The 12,318-nt window shown below is 48.4% G+C and overlaps 1 pseudogene; it reads right to left on the bottom strand.

The window, feature by feature from the left end:
* Window positions 1-8,869: 8,869 nt before the first annotated feature.
* On the bottom strand, window positions 8,870-11,284 carry LOC139049270 (uncharacterized; annotated as a pseudogene).
* Between the last annotated feature and the right edge of the window lie 1,034 nt (window positions 11,285-12,318).

Consider the following 12,318-nt stretch of genomic DNA (forward strand, 5'->3'; position numbering starts at 1 on the left):
TAGGGTTGCGGTCTTGCACAAAGCTGGTCCTATCAATAATCTTAACACTTCTCGACCGCTTTCAGTATTACCCTTTTTCTCAAAGGTTTTAGAGCACATAATAAAAACAAGACTAGCCAAGTTTCTTGATGAACATGCACTGCTTGTCAAGGAATAATTCAGCTTTCGCGAAAAAAAATCTACAGAAACAGCTTTACTTTGTATCAAAGAAAAATTAGATAAGAATATTGATAGCAAGAAGTTCACCCTAGCAATTTTTTAGAATTCCTAAAAGCATTTGACTCGGTTAAACATGATGTACTATTTGAAAAATTACCACATTGCCACATTCGAGGGTATCTCTGCAATTAATACGTAGGTACTCAGCAGACATGCTGCAGTATACTTCTCTTCACGCGTATATATCTCAGCTACAGCCATTGAAATTCGGTGTACCACAAGGTTCTATACTCGGTCCACTATTTATTATTATCTACATAAATGATATCGTGCCGGTACCACAAACTTCCTCTATAGTTTTGTACGCGGATGATACCAGCTTGTTTTTCTCTGGCAGCCATTTAAGAGATTTAGAAAAGGCGGCAAACGAGTGGTTGATCTCGCTTTCACACTAGCTTGAATGTAACCAGCTAGAAGCAAACGTTAGTAAACCTAAATTTATTTTATTCAAAGGCAGAAATAAGCGCGAAGATTACACCATGTCTCTTCGATTTAAAATAATGACATTGAGCGTGTCCCTTTGTTAAAATTCTTAGGTGGCCTTTTTCGTGAAAACTTGAGTTGGACACCGCAAATCAACAAAGTACATGCCAGCATGTCTACCTCAATTTCTGTCTTATATAAACTTAGGTCTCTGGCATCAAACTGGCTAAAGCTCCACTTATACTATTAATTGGTTCGTTCTCATCTCCATTACTGTCTCTTAATATGGGGTACGACTTCAAGAACGAACCATGAAAGGTTAATAATTGTAGAAAAGAAAGTTCTTCGCTGCATAGAAAATCTGGAGCCAACTGAGCACACTGCGTCATTTTTTAGCGAGTTTAAATTGCTTACTGTTAACCAACTTTAAAACCTTAAACTCGCCTTGTATATTCGCAAGGAAATTGGAAATGAAGTGAGTAGTTGTATGGTACACTGCTACCCTACTAATGGTCCCTATGATATCCGACACGAGCGACTTAGAGTACCGTTATTCAGAACCATTTACGGAAATCAAACATTGCTCTGCCTAATACCTAACCTTCTTCGCAAAGATAGTTATATCCACGAAGTTATTGAAACATGTACTTCTATACACAGTTTAAAGAAAAATGTCCCAATCTACTTACCGCCTGGTACTGTGTCGTAAACAAGTTCTTGAGTTGTATAAATTTTGTTGTTGTTCTATAACCTTTGTACTCTGCTTCGTTTTCTAACAGTTATACATTGCTAGGAATGCTATGTTACATTTTGTATAGTGCTTGCAGAATCTTGTACTCTTTAATATGTTGGCAGCTATGTACGCGTTTCTTCTTGTTATGAGTTATTGCTGTTGCATTATCGTGCGATTCTGTTACTTAATTTTAAGATGCCTAATCGCGATGTTACTTCTGTTCTTGAACAATTTCTTTTCTGGTGCTCTAATGTACAAACCTATTGTTTTTCTTTTTTTATTCTCAGAGCTTCTGAGCAAACGTATGGGTGAAGGGACCTTAGTCAGGCAGAGTTCATCTGCCTTTAGTCCTTTGAACCCAGGCAATGTATGTCTGAATAAAGTGAAACTGAAAAAAACTGAAACGTGCGCTCAAATGTACAGACAGGTAACACACAGTGCACATCCATTTAACATCCTGCCGTAAACTTAAACGACCGATCCTACAAGCACAATAAAAGTCACTTTCTCGAGGTATACATAAGGGTGAATAAAGATGTGGTAGATAGAAATCTGGCATCCCAGAGGTCACAGTAAGTACAAGGAACCATGAACATCACACAGGGCACAAGAAGGAAAGATGTAGTAAAAATAAGGGCAATGGCCATTTTCATAGTGGTTAGTCATAGGAGTTCTTGCGTTTATCTATTGCACAAAGCAGTTCAGCAAACAGGCATGACCGAGTACTTTTAACTAAAAAACTGTCGCGCAGTTTTCATCTTGCGTCGCGAGCCTGCAAAGTAAACTTAGCGAACACTTCCACAGCACTGTGGAAATTCCAAATACCAGCCGAGGCGGCAGCACCACACTGACCAATCCACGTCCATGTACGGCGGCTTGAACCGCTCAGGGCCAATATGGCGGCGCTGCGGCACGGGTCTCCTCAAAGGATGTCAAACCCCTGGATGATGGGAGGTGGCGCAGACATTTATGCACCGTATTCATCCTGGCCAGCGCCATCGCGGCAGCGTTTCTCGGTTTGTGCGTATGGCTCACGCTCTGCTTCCTTTCCTATGGGAAAAAGTGGAGGTGCTGGGCTGTGATAGCGGACATTTGCAATCGCCCTAAAGCTTCAAAAACGCTAGGAGCTGGTCTCCTTACAGCCCGCTGGCCACGTATGCAGAAGCAGCAAGTAAACACGCGCAGGCGAAATGGCTCCAAGATGTGCCCTCAGCGCTTAGGACACCCAGGCCCGAAGGAAGCGACGTAGAAGCGTCTTCGCTACGCGGACACATTGAAATCGTCCATAAGCTTCAGAGAACGCTTGGAGCTGGCCTCCCTACAGCCTGCTGGCCACGTATTGTTAGATACGGGACCGTTTCCTGAGCCTACTTCGAGTTCCCCAGACCACATCGAATCGCACCACAGCTAATTAAGGAGCGCAGAAGCAGGGATACCACATTCCCGAGGCGCGGCACTTGCAAACAAGTTGGCGGCCCCCACTTTGTGTGCCGCAGGTGGAGCTATTTACTGCTTGACTCTTCCCAAATGTGAAGCGAGAGCCTGGCACTGTTGCGGGTAAAGTGGGTCCCGAAGCAAGATGGCTGTAATGCGCCGTGAAAACCTGGTGGCGTCGCCCCCATCCATCTATTGTGACGGCGCATTGCAAGTCAGCAAGGCAAGACCGCAGGGAGAAGTAAACCCTCGGACAATGGGGGATCAAGTAGCGACTCTCTTCGCCGGGTGTGACACCATCGCACGGGCGCCTACCATTGGCCGAAAATGACGACACCCGAGCGGGCTCGCCGACTGGCCGAAAATGGCCTCACCTGAGCGGGCTCTCCCATTGGCCGAACGTGACGTGTCTTCGAGCCACCGAAGGGCTTAAAAGACACAGACGGGGAGCAGCAGGAGAGGATTCTTAGAGCATTCCTAGAGCATTCCTTGATTCATCTTTTTCGAGCTTCTTGCCGCGGGCCGCAGCGTTTGAGTTGCTGCCTGCCCGTAATGGCTTTAAGACTGTCAATTGACTCTCACTGTAAACATGTAAATAAACCTCCCAAGTGTTTCATCTCAAAGTCCTCCTCAACTCGTACAACTGGTTGCTAGCGGTGGGATCGCCTCCAAATGCAACAACTGGTGGCAGCGCTATGGATCAACCTTCGTCGAGAGAAATCCTGAGGAACCCGGAACCGAGGATCCGGTTCCGAGGAGTCCCGAGGATCCGGGAAGAGCGAAGAAGAGCGAGCCTTCAACCCAGAGAGTCCAGAGGAACCGGGAACCGCGGACCAATGAACCAGATGGCAGGGTGCTGCTACCGTTAGTGAGCGCGTGGTTCTTTTCTTTTTGATTCGCCAGACTCAAATGTTGTGTGTTCATTCTGATAGTTCTAGGAATCGGGAATTTGTTGCATTGTGTGTTTGCACAAATTAATGAAGGAAAACAGTTCTAACCACAAGTCGGGGCAGCTGCCATGGATCTTAGAAGGTTGGCGAGGTTAGACTTGTTGGTGTGCGACGATTTGGGAGTTAAAGCGGACGAACAGATGAAAACGCCAGCTATCATACAGGTGATTGAAGATAGCAGCAATGATGATAAAAGCATTGAGCGTGCTTGGGAGGTGATACAAAACCACGGGAGCGTGAGCGTCGTGAACGTAAGAGTGAGCGTAAGCGTGAAGAACGCGAGAATGAACGGAAGCGTGAGCTTCAAGAACTTACTCTTAGGTGCGAGCGTCAAGAACGTGAGAATGAAAGTGAACGTGCGTATCAAGAACGTAAGCGTGAGCGTGAGCAAAAGTACGAGAAAGAGAAAGCAGTATTGATCAAACAGATACAATATTGTGACTAGTTAAAGGCACAGAGACAACGGCTGTCTGAAAATTCTGTAGGCAGTACGGAGCACAAGAATGAGGAAGTGTCTAGCGGATTTTCGCCAAAATCCGATGAGAAGAGTAGTGGCTGTGCGATTGGCTGCACATTCTTAGGTGAAGGGAAAAAGGCTAGCTGCTAACGATGCCTTAGTGGCAACAGAGACCGTTAAAGGCAGCAGTGAGAGCGACGAGATGCTCTGCCAACAGATGACTGTAGAGACAGCTAGGCCAGCTGCGAGCAAATTGGCACAGTTAGCGCGCGCGTGCGTCGCTTGTAATGTTAGCGAGGTTGCTAGCGAAGAAAAGGGTACTGCTGACCCGATAGAGACGAGCATCCATGTCGAGTCAGATCTCCCTACCGAAGAGGAGTGCCAGCTGGACGTTGCAGTTGAGGACAGTTCTCAGGATTGCGAGCTCCATAGCTCAAGGAAAGACAATTGTATTGTCCAGGCATCGGTGCAGCTCTCCACCAGTGTAGGTAGCCACGAGAGCGATGATTTAGTTAAGAATCATTCAGACTGTGCGGGTAAGAGACCGATCAGGGCCGACGAGATGTGTAACAGCCAGCACGAGGCGCGAGAGAGCGGCATGAAAAGTAATTCAAAGAAAAAGCGCCGCAGAAAGAAGCGCGCTAAAGATAGGAATGCGGTGACTAATGTAGCACCGCCAAAGACGGCGAGAGACCGAAAAGGGCAGGGCGCGAGGAAAAGAAAGGTGCGGTCTTCACTGACGATGTTGACGCATCCTAAACGTTCGAGCCACAGGTTAAAAGGAGACCGAGAAGCATGTTCTGCACGGACGCCGACAAAGGGCACGGGGCAGTTAAATTCCTCGTCGTTCCGTCGTTCTTTTCGAAGCTCAGCGTGTAGTAGAAAGAAGCGCAAGGTGGTAAGACGAGACCAGGTGGAGAGTAGCGACGCGGTCAATCGAGGTCGTGCTGAAAGCGGGGCGCCAGGACGCAAATTGCCAGGGGACTGTAACGTCTTGGGGGAGCTGATAGTGAGTCAGCCCTTTTGTTGTTCCTCGGTAGCCAGGGTAGCTTTCGGACAGCGACCACCTCGGTATGGCTCAAAGTAAGAGTCAGACGTAAGCATTTGGAACGGGAGGCCAAGAAAGCTTCCGTGGAAGTAAAGCATGTTGTTTTGTTTTATTTTTTGAGCATCGGAGCATTTTCGCGATTTAAGTTTCTTTCAATATGTAAAAGTGTGAGCTCTGTTTATGTTTTGTTTGAGAAGCTCGAGATTTGAAAGACGCGTTTTTTTGTAAACATGTAGTATCGCGAGGTGTTCATTATTAAGTAGATAGGCTTTCTTTTTTGTGTGTGTGCGTAACCTGAGTGTCAAGGTTATCGGTGAGAAGCCTATCGTAACGCGCGTGTGTTTTAGTTAACCTTCTTTTTTATGTGTTTTTTTGTTTTCTAAGGTTAAGCGCGTAGGTTTTCAGTGAGTGCATGATTTGCACTGAGAAGCGTTCTTGGTTCCATTAGCGCGCGTCCTGTGCGGACGGAAGGAAGCAGATTTTGACTGGGTTGCTCGTGAGTGTTGAGGGCAGCCGTATTCTGACTTCTCTGGTTAGCGTGCCTGGAACTAGTTATTAGAAGACGCATTATTTTAAGGGTTCTGCGGAGTGCTAAGTCCCGCAAGTTTAATTGTTCGTTTAGGTTACGTGTCCTGTAGGGACTAAAGGAAGAAACGTAAGTAAGCATAATAAAAAGTTTGCCTACGACGCAAGTACGCGTTCTGATTAGTGACCACAAGGCTAGCGCGCTTGTGATTACGCAGTTGTGAAGTTGACCAGACTGTTCAGTGGCACCAATACGTGCGATAAGTACGCCACTGCGATAGGTTGGAAACATGCTGTTCGAGTAGTTAGGCCACTTAAGTTATGTTCGGCTGTTTTCATTGTTTGTTTGCAATGGCAACGACCCATTGTTCTGCTACAACAATTACACTCTGGTCCTGTCGGCATTCGGGGAGAAATGGATAGTGGTTTGGAAAGTTGGTTGGAACTGCTTTGTCAAAATTGGGGAAATAAAAGATCAGGGTTCATTTTGACTCAGTAATAGCCTGGCGAGTAAGGGGTGAAGAGCCTGCGCTTACACGTGGTGCAGCGCTGTGTTGTTTTGTTTGTTTGACATACGTTCTCCAGGGCCCAGGATCCCGAAGATCGTCACACGAGGCTCGACACCAGTACCCTGCAGGTTATTTCAGCGTTCCTCATGGCCAGCGAATTAAGTTGACCGGCCATTCCGAACTTCCGGGGCGAGGACGAGCTGTTAGACACGGGACCGTTTCCTGAGCCTACTTCGAGTTCCCCAGGCCACATCGAATCGCACCACAGCTAATTAAGGAGCGCAGAAGAACGGATACCACATTCCTGAGGCGCAGCACGTGCAAACAAGTTGGCGGCCCCCACTTCGTGTGGCGCAGGTGGAGCTATTCACTGCTTGACTCTTCCCGTAAGTGAAGCGAGAACCTGGCATTGTTGCGGGTAAAGTGGGTCCCGAAGCAAGACGGCTGTAATGCGCCGTGAAAACCTGGCGGCGTCACCCCCATCCATTTATTGTGACGGCGCATTGCAAGTTAGCAAGGCAAGACCGCAGGGAGAAGTAAACCCTCGGACAATGGGGGACCAAGTAGCGACTCTCTTCGCCGGGTGTGACGCCATCGCACGGGCACCTACCATTGGCCGAAAATGACGACACCCGAGCGGGCTCGCGCATTGGCCGAAAATGGCGTCACCTGAGCAGGCTCTCCCATTGGCCGAACATGACGTGTCTTTGAGACACCGAAGGGCTTAAAACACACAGACCGGGAGCAGCAGGAGAGGATTCCTAGAGCATTCCTAGAGCATTCCTTGATTGATCTCTTTCGAGCTTCTTGCCGCGGGCCGTAGCATCCGAGTTGCTGCCGGCCCGTAATGACTTTAAGACTGTTAATTGACTCTGACTGTAAATAATGTAAATAAACCTCCCAAGTTTTTCATCCCGACGTCCTCCTCAACTCCTACAATATGCAGAAGGAGCATGTAAACACGCGCAAGCAAAACGGCTCCAAGATGTGTCCTCAGAGCTCACGGCACACAGGCCCGAACGAAGCGACACAGGAGCGTCTTCGCTACGCGGAGACATCGCAATCGTCCATAAGCTTCAGAGAACGCTTGGAGCTGGTATCCCTACAGTCTGCTGGCCACGTATGCAGAAGGAGCATGTAAACGTGCGCAAGGAAAATGGCTCCAAGGTCTACACTCAGCGCTGAGGACACCCAGAGCCGAAGGAAGCGACGCAGGAGCGTCTTCGCTACGCAGCAAAACGTGGCGCAGACCGCGAAGGAATGTATACAAGTTATAATACAATTATCGTGATAATTATTTGAATTGCTTACAGCCCCATAACCTAATTAAATCCTAATATTTATGCCACGATGCGATGTGCCATTCGAGGCATTGATAATGTTCAAGCCGCTCAGAGATTCTGAAGAATAACGCACAACAACGCGTCAAGGAAGCACGTCTCCCTGTGTGTTCTGCTGATTACGGAGACAAATATCAGTGGTGCACGCAAGGTAACGTTTAACATAAAGTCACCACTCTCGCGTTGTACTAAAGGCTGAAGAAATTAGATATCCGCCGCCAAAATCACCGCTAATTATCGCCTGTCAAAGCAAACAGCCTACTAAACTTCGCTTACGTCGATGCCCATATTGTGTGCGGTTCGCATATTTCTTGTCTTCTTTGTCCATTTCTCGCTTAAGATCCGTCCGTGTTCACGGTGCTCTCATCAAAGGATGCACCGTTGCATCTCGGAATGGCGCCCTTGAACTTCCCTTCTGCTTGTGCTCGCTTTTCTTCTGCCAACAAGATCTGCTTCTGATCAGCTTTAGTTCCGTTTTCTAGGTTCCCGGCTCGTTCAGCTAGTTCATCCTTCTCGTGTTATAAATAATCTAGTCGCGGCACTAGCACACATATCTTTCTCACAATGTCCTGCCCATCCACATTACCTTCCACCTCAGACCAAATTTCTTCCTATGTGTATGGAATCTCGTATATGGTACAACTATTTTCCTTGCCCGGAATACTCTAACCTATACCACCTGAATTTATTCATAATGTCCGGTGCACTGGAAGTGCGGCCTCATTGGGCTGGAAGACGGTCTCCGACAGAAGAGCGAGAAAGGCTGGCCGGGTCTCCCCTCCTAACCTGGTCTCTATGCAAAGAGGCCACGCTGGCGCTAGGCAGGTGATCGCAAGTGGCGCGTTTTCTAACATTATGAATAGGGTAGTATAGGCTTCGCGCATGCCTATCAAGCCCCAGGAGCATATCAAAATTGTGCTGCGCCCCAGAGGCGGCTTGGATTTGATGAAATTTGGTACCTCTTCAGTGGGCAAAGCAATCACCGAGACGGCGGGCATAAGTCTGGAGCAAACGATTGATGATGTAATTTTTCCAAACTTTATTCAAAACACTCTGGTCGCCAGAACCAGAATGTAGGGGAAGCGGTTTGCTTAACCCAGGACAATGGCATGTGTGTGAGCCGAAATGGAGGTTGTATAAAACGGCTGTAAAACGATTGCAGCTTGCATAAAACGGCTTGGAAGGTGTGCTAAAAGCGGCACTTAATTCTATACATTGTACGTGTGAGACGTCAGGAGCGCACGAGAGAAAAGCGCACAAAGACACAGGTGAGTGAAGAGGAGCCGCCGGTGACTCGCTCGCGCAGCCGCTCCCGCTGCCACTCCCGGCAACGTGCGTCATCAAGAGAACTAAGATCAAGCAGAAGCAGGCGTCGCTCCCGCTCCAGGGAACCACAGGTGCGCTTCTCGTCTGGTGGAGGCGTTGACTCTTGGGTTCACACGGTCGATAGCAAAGAGAAGGACGCGGCCCAGCTGTCGGAAAGTGAGATTCGCAGTCCGCACACAGATAGAAGTGTGTTGTTAGAAATGGAGAATAGCATCCTCAGGGCTGCGGTGAATACGCTTAAACTAGAGCTAGTTGAGGTCCGCAGAGAAATAACTCGTAACAAGTACGCTTCGTCAGAGCGTCCGTCGGTTAATGAGGTTCCGGTCTATGGAGGTGGTAACGCTAGAAGGCGGGGCGCATGAGTGTCCGCCTTTTAAAAAGGGCCCTCGATCAGTCAAACCTGTGCAAACCAAGGCGAAATCGGAGATTAAGGAGGCTTTCCCTTCCATTACCGATAGCATCAGACAAACCAATGACCGACTTAGTCGTATTGAGTGTAGCATGGTGGAATCTGGAATCAGGCTTCAAAAGATTGAGACGTATCTTAATGAGACAGTAATTTCCGTCATGGAGAAAATCTGTCCCGAAACGCAGGGCAGGTCTCTCAGTAACTCTCAACTGAATAAGATATCTCCAAATAATCAGGAAGGTGGCGGCTAATAGGAATTTCAGAGTTTGGCAATGGAACTGCAGAGGAATCAGTCCTAAAGAGGCTGCCCTCTTGCCGGTAAATAAATCGGAGGCAGAGGAACCACACGCAATTATACTTCAAGAAACACTGACGATCTATCTTTCTATCGCGGGCTACAAGGTGGAGTCTTTTCGAGGAGGTAGGCAGGGGTGTCACGATTCTGATAAAACGGGAAATTCCTTTTGTCCGGCATGAGCTCCACGCGGTACACACTAACGTATGACGAAGGGCTCACCTTTGGCCGGCATGCTCAAAAGCGGTACACCTAGTAAGTTGAACGCTTTAATGAGGTCTCGGCCACACAGATTGGGTCCTTTGCATCCATCATCATCATCATCATTATCATAATCATCATCAGCCTGGGTACGCCCACTGCAGGGCAAAGGCCTCTCCCATACTTCCCCAACTACCCCGGTCAAGTACTAATTGTGGCCATCTTGTCCCTGCAAACTTCTTAATCTCATCCACCCACCTAACTTTCTGCCACCCTCTGCTACGCTTCCCTTCCCTTGGAATCTTTTGCATCCAAGCAAGCACGGTCAAGGTGCCTGCCACAGAATGCCCTCCTGTGGAAACGTTGAGCTTAAACTCTCCGCGGACCGCAAGTATCCCAAGGAAACAAGTTCAACGGGCAGTCTTGGAGCTTAGGTCAGGCTACCCGATGTTGTATATACGTTGTTCACTATATGACTGCAACGGGCGACCCTGTGTCTAGCTGCACGGTGACCGGAACTGTGTCCAACTGCAACGTACACACCAGCGGCTTGAGTGTCTCGAGAGACGCCACGTAGTCTTCAGCAGCAGCCAGCATGAATAGGCCATCAGCTTCGCTGGCGTGATCCTTAGGACCCAGCATGCTGAAGTCCTGGTGTGACGCTCTTGGTGCGGTAGGCAATTCATCTGTGCGAGGGAAGCACACCCTCGCCCGGTGCCCACGTTGACTGCACTTGTAGCGTACAGCTGAGCGGAAACGTCATTTTTCTACGCTATGGCCCTTGACCATCCCGCTTAAAGCATGACATTCGGCGTCCCTTCCTCGAAGCGCCTTTCTCTCTCACCGCATACACGCTTGCGTCCGACTTGGCCGTGCCTTTTCCGTTTTCGTTCTCATCTGCCAGCTCAGCTGCCAGTGCTACTTCGTCGGCCTCACTTCTGGTCAGGCCTTTTTTCGCTAGAAGTTGCCGACGCACAGTTTAGCTTTGCAACCCGCATACAATCCTATGTCGCAGCATTATGTCCAGGCTGTCTCCGAAATCGCACGTGTTTGCAATCTGATGAATGGCTAGAAGAAATTCTTTGGCTGGCTCACCTGGCAAATGGCTGCGCGTGAAGAACTTGCGCGACAGGGCTATCTCGTTAGGCTCCGGCGAAAAGTATTGTTGCAGAAGGGCAACGACATCGCTGTACAAAAGTTCGTTCACCTTGGCGGGCGCGCAGCGTCCGGCAATCACGCCCACCGTGTTGGTGCTCGGCGCCGCGACGAGTAAAGCCCGTGTCTTCTTGTCCGTCATGCCGTGGCCCTCGAAGAATACGTCCAGACAAACTTGGTACGCTGGCCATTTGTGGGTGGCCTCGTCGAACGGTGGTGGGCCTGTACAGTTGGCCATTCCGTTTTTTCCTGGTGGTGTTCGTCTGATCATCTCCTCCTCGCCGCCACTGACGTCAGCACTGATAATGCCAACAAGGAAAAGGCCAACTTTATTGTCGTGGGCGTTGTTTTTATGCCCCCAGATCCTAGGGTAAGAAGAAGAGGGGGAACGGAAAGTGATAACCACCAGATACTTTGCGATAGCCGCCGCGCGCGGTGTGCACGCTGACATGAGAACATTTTGCACGCGATGATTATGCGCCAATGGTACCTCCTAGAGCTTTCCTTGAGGAGTGCGAAGTGATTCCTTCTTTTCAAGCGCAGATTGCGGGTGGTTAGGAAATTTCGCGAGTCCTTACAAGACAGCAAGTGCTACTTTGCTTGTAAAATCTATTTGTACGCGGGGCTAACAGATATAAAAGTGATAGCAAAATCAAATCAGCGCATATGATATCTGCAAGCGTCCACTAGCAATGCTTTTTTATGCGACATAGTATGTAGCGAATAAAAGTAAGCGGCGTTGACAGCAGCCAAAGACTTCTCTGCTGGATGTTTTCGGTGTTATAAGAAATTAAAGAAAGCGTAGCATTAGCTGACCTACTTACTTCTAACGTCGGGGCTGTGTGGTGACACAACTTCTTTCAGCTTATATATAGGACTTCAATCTTTTAATTCACTTGCTTGCGCTCGGTCAATTTCATTTATTTCATTTATTTTTCCCTTATAGGCCCGAAGGTATTACATAAGGGGGGAGCGAAATCAAGATCAAAGAGAAAGAATAAATTGAATGGCTTGTAGACTATTGTACTCTAAACCACACCCACAGGATATCAACCCTAACTATCTACTTGGGGCACAATCACACTGCAAGAATAGCCAACTCACGTTAGGTGCTGCTGCAGATTAGTCTTTATTATGGGGTTTTACGTGCCAGAACCACTTTCTGATTATGAGGCACGCCGTAATGGAGGATTGCGGAAATTCCGACCACCCGGGGGTTCTTTGACGTGCACCTAAATCTATGTACACGGGTCGCGGGATTCGATACCGCGACCTCGTGCTCAGCAGCCTAACA

Source organism: Dermacentor albipictus, chromosome 8 (assembly GCF_038994185.2).
Source record: "Dermacentor albipictus isolate Rhodes 1998 colony chromosome 8, USDA_Dalb.pri_finalv2, whole genome shotgun sequence".
Taxonomy (NCBI): Eukaryota; Metazoa; Arthropoda; class Arachnida; order Ixodida; family Ixodidae; genus Dermacentor; species Dermacentor albipictus.